Source organism: Ptychodera flava, chromosome 13, assembly GCF_041260155.1.
Source record: "Ptychodera flava strain L36383 chromosome 13, AS_Pfla_20210202, whole genome shotgun sequence".
NCBI lineage: Eukaryota > Metazoa > Hemichordata > Enteropneusta > Ptychoderidae > Ptychodera > Ptychodera flava.
Window position 1 is genome coordinate 39,700,275 of NC_091940.1, and position 7,583 is coordinate 39,707,857.

Here is a 7,583-nt window from a genome sequence, read left to right on the forward strand (position 1 = left end):
ACATCGCGAATGTAACCATATTCCTTCAGCTCGACGTACATTTAATTGCTCGAAAGAACCATGGAATCGCCCGACTTTCGATTGAAATGATGAGCCTACAGAAATTTCAAAGTGGTAGATGACTTTATTTTTATAAACATAGATAGTATAGCGAGAACTGTCTATGGTAGAAGAGTTCAATGGCTCCCCCAAGTGTTTAAACGACCGAAAGTGCAAGTTAAGTTGATATTGTACACTTTAAAAATGTGATACGTTATCTCATCACATGCGCGCGTCCTTTACATTTGTTTGTTTGGTTTTTTCAATTACTGTTGTCAGTGATTTATATGGCAAGAGCCATCTTCGGCATCCAAACAACATTTTTTGGCTTTTTATATCTACCCGTTTTGTTAATGTTGTTGATGATGATTTATTGTTGGTGGTAGCGGTGGCGGTATTGCTGTTTTTATCCCTGAAGTTATTGGTTTTAAAGTTCTGGGGTCAAACTTCGAATAAATTGCTAAGTACCTTGACCAAAACCTAAGTGCCTGCTATTGATATGCGTCATAAGGTAAGGCCAAAGTAATTAAATTCTTTGTTTTGCGTCCCCACCCGCGTAGGTTTTTAAGGTTTTCATGAAAAACACACACAGTGTATTTGAATAGGAAATTTTAGGACATAACCGCTTAGCTTTTCTGAACTAAAATTTTGTTACAATTTTTATTTGCTGCAATCAAATTACATTGTGTTAATTTTCTTGTGTGTGTTTTTCAGCCACTTAGACACGTACCTTTTCCCATTTTGAGTGGACGCAAAACAAAGAATTTAATTACTTTGGCCTAACAAGTGAGAACAGCCCCATGCCACGTCCGAGAAAACGGCCCCGCGGCAGCACGTGAATCGTCGCGATGACAAAGCCTGCTTGTACCCGGCAAACGAATTTCAATAAAACAGTAATAGCAAAAAGCGAAGCCGAAGCTGCACAAACTATATTCTGTGTTCGATGACAAGAAAGTAATCAATCGAGATTACGCAAAATACACGTGTAGCTTAGTTTTGACAGCGATCCCTGGCGACAGGGCTCGGGTGCGGAGACACAAAGCTCGCTTTGGTTTACTTGATCTAGCGTCTCTCCGCGCTGTGCCACCCACATAAAATATAATTATTAAGATGAATGTATGGATACAAATCTAAGTTTTCAAGGGTCGGAAGGGAGGCTTTCATTTCGTAGTTGCGGTGCCAACTTCATTGTGAGGCCGTTTTTGGCGTGTGGCCGTCCCCGTCTCGGGGGTCTCGGGGCTGTTCTCGGAGCGGGACTGTTTTCTCTGGTTTTCCGTCAATGTTTTCACCATGGACAAATGGTAACAACACTGAACAAAAACCTAAATTATCTACTTGTCAACCCAGTTTGTGTAAGTGCCGCCGGTCACACGCACCACCCAAAAGTTTGACCGTCACTTATAGTGGATTTCAAAATAGTTGGAATTACAACGTGCCTGGGTGATAAGAAAAACGTTTCGGGCGATAAACGCCAACTGCATTCATTTCAAACACTCTCTTTCGATAGATTTTGTAACAATTTACCCACTTCTGACGTTCACTCTGCCACGCCAGTCAAGAGTCTGTGGAAGTTGCAGAGCGTCACTGAAAACCTTACCCACACTTCACTGACGTTTACAACAAAACATGTCACGTTTATTTCATATTTAGACACTGAAGAGTTATTTCGTTATAGAACCTGACGTGGCAATATACTAATCCCTATACACATGCACATACAATTATCTGAAAATCTCGCAATACTGAGTTGACGTGATGAAGAATGCGGAACGGTGAACAAACTACACTAATTTTCATGTTTCATTGGGCGAGTAGAGAAAATGAGCTTAAAGTTTGTCTTTAAAATTAACGCTTTTGAAAACTAGAAAACGATCGCTAACATTAATCTAAAACAATGAAATCGTTTAGGGGGTAGTGTTGGATATTTACATACGAATATGCAATGATTGATTACTGGTGTTAGCACTCCTGGTTGCTGTACCACGGCCATTACATAGTACAGTGAAAACTCCGCGCGGGAAACATTTGGGTCAGGATATTCATCACGTTGTTGAATGCTGACACTGCTCAGTAATGGTCTTCTGTTAGTGAGAACAGTGAACGACGTGTAGTGTTCAAGTTTTACGAAATCTATCATGGGAGAGGGAATGTAATGAATACAGTTGGCGTTATTTTCATCGCCTAAAACGTTTTTCTTATAACCTAAGCAAGTTGAAATTTCAAGACCTTTTGAAGTCCACGTGGATTTCAAAATAGCTTGGATTTTAACTTGCCTAGGTGATAAGTAAAACGTCTCAGGTGATAAAAATAATGCCAGTCGACTGCATTCATTGTAAAAACCTTCCCTTTGTTAGATTTTCAAAACTTTAATCCAAATACGACGTTTACTGTTCTCATTTACGGAACACGTTCTGTGACGTGAACATCAACGTTGTACACACTGTACCGAAAAACTTCCATAGCGTTCTATGCAGTTTCATAAACAGGAAATGTACACTAAGTGCAATACAAGACTGATACTCAAGCAAAATCATGTTTCACGTATTCACAGATCTGTAACATGTTTTAAAGATACTCTAAACAGAAAATCACAATATACTTGAAAACGTTCATGATTCAGTCAATATTGAAACTCAGATATACGTTTTTTAGATTCTTGAATTACAAAATTGGCATTTTGGTTATATGAAGACTGAAAACCAAAGGCACTCTGTCGTCCTCAACAGACAGCATCATATCAATGCATATGGTTAAATTTTCAAGTGTTGAGATAGCCAAGTTGCCTGTAAAATCCATAACACTGAGCAGCAGTAACAGCATCGGTAGCTCTCAAGATCGCATAAGCTTTGTTTTCCTCCGCAAGTCTTCTGTTTAGAGGCTGCTTAAAAATAATCTTGAGATGTTCAAATACATGTTCTGCCGCATTAAAATCCGGAGAATAAGTTGGTGTAAACTACTCCCATATTGTCTAAAAATTCAGATAGGATCCGACCGCCGTTATTATGATGCACAGGGCAATTGTCAACCACAACAATATCACCTGCAAACAACCCTGGAGACCCATCTTCCATGACCGTGTTTGCTGCTTCGTTGAAAAATTGTAAATACGTATCAGTATTTGATGGGCCATGGACAACATTGGCATGGCATATGCCGTGTGCGCTAACAAGCAAATTTAGAGTACAATTAGGCTCTTTCGCATACCGCTGAACTTGAACTGCAGGGCTTCCACCGGGGGCATGCCCGTAATTCCTGTTGCTCACGCTTGGGAAGCTGAAGCCGCTTTCGTCCATAAATTTGACGCGAAACGCGTCGACTTGGTGCAGAGCACTAATGTACATTTGGGTGTACACTATATTTCGTTCAGTGAGACGCTCTGTAGCAACTCTTGTCATCTTCTTCCAAGTCCATTTACGTTTCGATAAACGATTTCTGACTGTCCGACAGATAGTTGATAATGAAACCTCTGCTTGCGAAAATTCAGTCAGTTTCTGCTGAATTTCTTCGTGGGAAATTGACGGTGTTTCTCGCTTCAAATACTCAATGTATATTTCTTCATCGGCGGTAAGTTTTCGTCGCCGACCGACGGCTCCCTTTGTCCTGTCGGTGGACAAACTTTCGCAGTACCTAATCCATACACTTGTTACTGAAGAGGGCGAAACACGAAACTTTCGAGCAATATTTGATATTAGGCCACGAGGAATATTTCTGTTTTCTTCATTCGCCCCACTTTCTAAAATTATCAGTCTTCTCAGATCTTTACTAAGGGCTTTCCCAATTTCCCACTCTCTACCTGCTCTGTTCATTCTTGTGGCTTCCATGTTTACCGATGGACTGTCAACTTTATTTTGGAATTGATGTTTGGTTTTCAACGAAGGACGTTGCATGTCTCATGGGATTTGGCGGGTGAGTTTATCTTGAACGGATTATTATGAAAAAAGGGATGGAAGCCCAAACCAACAGAGTTCTGAGATTACACGATATTCCTTGGAGTAGTGATCCACCAGACTTTTACAATATTTAGAAATCTGAAAATGGAACAAACTTGCCAAAGCATCATTTGTATTGACTAGTTCATGTATTAGACGCAACCCCACCGGTATACAAAGTAAATTGGAATGGCCAATGTTGCAAGTTTGGCAAATTACGCACTGGGCCGAGGCGGGGAAAATATCAGTACTCCCTTCTGATGCTTGGCAATGGCGCTATCAAAAGTGTCGAGCTCTTCACCATTTGAGCTTGTAGATGTGAAGATTCACTATGATTATTACACCAAGGAACGATATACAGTAACAGAGATTCGGTACAAGGATTTGCATGAAATGGACTATATTGGTTTCACCAAGTTTATCCAGCAGGAGGTACCGTATCTAACCCGACTTTCTGTACTGCGCATCAGCTACAAGGATATCGAAGGTACCTTTGTCGATTTGTGTAATCAGAGCTTCCATCATTTTCTGCGTCATTGTTCATGTTCTCGACATGGTAACGTCCCCACCATCAATGTAGGGGTTGAAGAGGGAACATCACCCGAGGTAAGACTGGCAAGACAAAATAATTCTACCGCAGAGTCTTTGACTGAAGATGTAAGCAGTGTCAAACCGACGAGACATACCATGACATACAGCACTGTTACAGTTGACCTGAGTCAGCGTGAAAACAAACGTCCAAGGGTGTATCAAAGTCCAATCTATCTTGACCTTCGACGGAAAAGACTTCAGGTAGAAGAAAAAGCAAGAGCAGTTTAGCGAGAAATACCATGCCAAGGAAAAATTGTTTATTCCTGATGTTTTCAAGGATACAACGTTGAAACTGTGCCACAACTGCCATATGAGAGCGGTCACACAAAGGCGAAGTGTCCAAAAAAATCGCCATGTGACAAAAGGGAGCTTTCAAGTCTAGCACCCTTATAGAACAGGAATGCCTGTCAGTAGCATGTGAAATTAGCATTCACATGGCTAATTGGCATGGCTAAATGTATGTGCATAGGGAATAGGCAGTTAGCCAGTCCACAGTCATTTCAGAAGCATGTGTATAGGCCGAAATATTTAAATGAGCTAGCCACTCACATACATGTGAACGAATGGTTATAACATGTGGACGAAGGGTTATAACATGTGAATGAATGGTTATTTTGAAAAACGAATGGTCATTTTGAACCATTCACATGTATGTGAACGAATGGTCATTTTGAATGGTTATTTTGAATGCACATAAGAATGACAGGATCATTCTGACAGAAAAAGAGCACCATGAAAAGTACTAATTTGACACTGGATTTTAATTTTACTTATGTTGCTGTGTGATTATTTTGGTTAACACAGTTCATTTGCATCTTTGGAAGGTGTAAGCAAAAAAGAAATAAGTTAAAACTAATTCCAGTGAAATTAAGTACTTTTACACAGGACCTTTTAGTGAATGTGAAATAATTGTTGGAGATGTAATTTAACTATATTTGGCCTAAAACTAAGCCAGGCCAAACAGAGTTAAAAGCAACTCAGACTCACCTGAACACAGCAAACACAAGCAGACTCACCTTTCCAAACATTCAAAATAAAAAGCACAAAATATACCTGTAAGTCTGATGACAAATTTAATAAATTTTTGGCTTCAACAAATTCCACAGACAAAGTGAAAAGTGATTTAGTCCAAGATAAGTCTTTAAAAGAGTTCATTTAGCTCTGGCCAATAGGTCTCGTCTTTCATGTCCTATTTTGTTTTGAAATTTGACATCGAAGACTTCTTTAGGTAAGTCATGATTATATTTGCCGAATTTCTCTTGGGCCTTGGCTGATATGCACACTGAAATGAAAGAGAAAGAAGAGAATGAACTTAGCAACATTTACTAAGACAACAAATTTACAATATAGTTTTAGAACATGAGTGTGATTTGTTACGTAAACACATAGAAGAATTTATACATGTGGGTAACATATCTAGTGTAACATATCTAGAAATACGTTTACGTTGTATTGACTTGACTAGTTGCCACAGCTACATGTACTGGTCTGATTAATTTATGTACTCATTACAGACTCGTCACATCATTACATCCTAATTTGAATCAATACAAGAAAGTATGTTATGTACTGTCTGTAATACATGTAGCAAACAAGTTATTGAACTCATTAAAAATTATAGCTGCTGTCCTTTGAAAATGAAGACGCATCAAATTTCTGAATATTTTTTGTCTTTCAATAAAAGGCTTCATACCTGGCAATATCATATTAAAAATACATTTTAACAGTAACCATGTATAAAAGAAGTAGAAAATTGCAAGTAAGACTTAGTGCCATAGTGGTACAAACAATCATAAGTTTACAAGCCATGTTCATCCTACAATCTAGTTTTTTTTTAATATTTTCATTTCACCTAATTTTTTGCATACCCCGGAAAATTGAAAGCGAGCGAGAAATTCATCTGAAAATGCTTATTGAGCCAATTTTGCAATGTGAATAAAAACAGGCACAACTCATTATCTGATTGACTTCGAGTATGGGTGAGGCTCACATCTTCACGATCGCCAGCAAGTGCACAGCACATAGTGCACAGTGAAGTCAATGCACCACCATTTTGTCCATAGTCTGAAGTCACACATACTATAACAATGTATTCAATTCGTGGCGCTACGTGTTGGTGTTACCTCCTCGAGGTAAAAGGTATTCGGAATCAAAATTTCTACCTCCTGAGCTTTATAAGAGTATTTTATAAATATGCATTTCAAATACTTACCGGATGAATGGAAAATTATCGTCAACGGCGACTTGCTCTTGCTGTCTTGGGTCACTGCATCCAACCACGGTCCAACACTGTCGCGGGGGAAATACACTTTACCTTCATGCCTACTGAAACATTACCCTTAGACATAACTCACTCGCTGTTTTGACTAAAAATGTATCGTCGCTGGGGGTAGAAATGACCGAGAAATCAGCCATAATTCGTAAGATTCAGTTGAACTTCGGAGCTCTGAACTGTTAGCCGTTACTTCAAAAAACTCTGCGCAGTCTCATTTGAGAGATGCAATGTGATATCCGATAAGTCAAAAGGTCAAGGGTCGTGATCGTCGCAAAATTTTGACATTTCGTGTACGCGTAAACTGTTCTTTTAGATATTTATAATAAACAAAAAGTTACTTAATATGAAGAGATCAGTTAAAATACGGAAGTCAGACACACTAAGTGAACACCGTTGCAATACTGATCTGCCTTGTTAAATTCCAGCATACTCATTTACGGGACCCTTTAGGTAGTACCCTCTTGCATCCCGGCCACTCCGTTTTGCGTTTGGAAACCATGGTCCCTCCAAGTCACGACATCGTACCGTGTATCGTCAGAACCGTTAGTCCATCCGGCTCGATTTTTGTACGGTTGGGAATAAACAGTACCCGTACTGCGTCTCCATTAAGTTTATGTAAGTTGTAGTCGCGAAAGTTTTACAATGGCAGATGCAGAACCATCGCAAGTGTGTTTGTCGTTGTGCCATTGTGGCATGATATGACGTACAATACATGACTGCATAGCCAGTTGCTCACGGACATACGCGAA

General features: G+C 39.5%; 1 long non-coding RNA gene across 1 annotated transcript; it reads right to left on the bottom strand.

Annotated features, from left to right (window-relative positions):
• Nucleotides 1–5,609: 5,609 nt before the first annotated feature.
• On the bottom strand, nucleotides 5,610–7,135 carry LOC139148783 (uncharacterized). Its single transcript, XR_011556012.1, has 2 exons — nucleotides 6,772–7,135; nucleotides 5,610–5,841 (listed from the first exon to the last, which is right to left on the bottom strand). It is a non-coding gene; the product is annotated as an uncharacterized lncRNA (long non-coding RNA).
• Nucleotides 7,136–7,583: the final 448 nt, after the last annotated feature.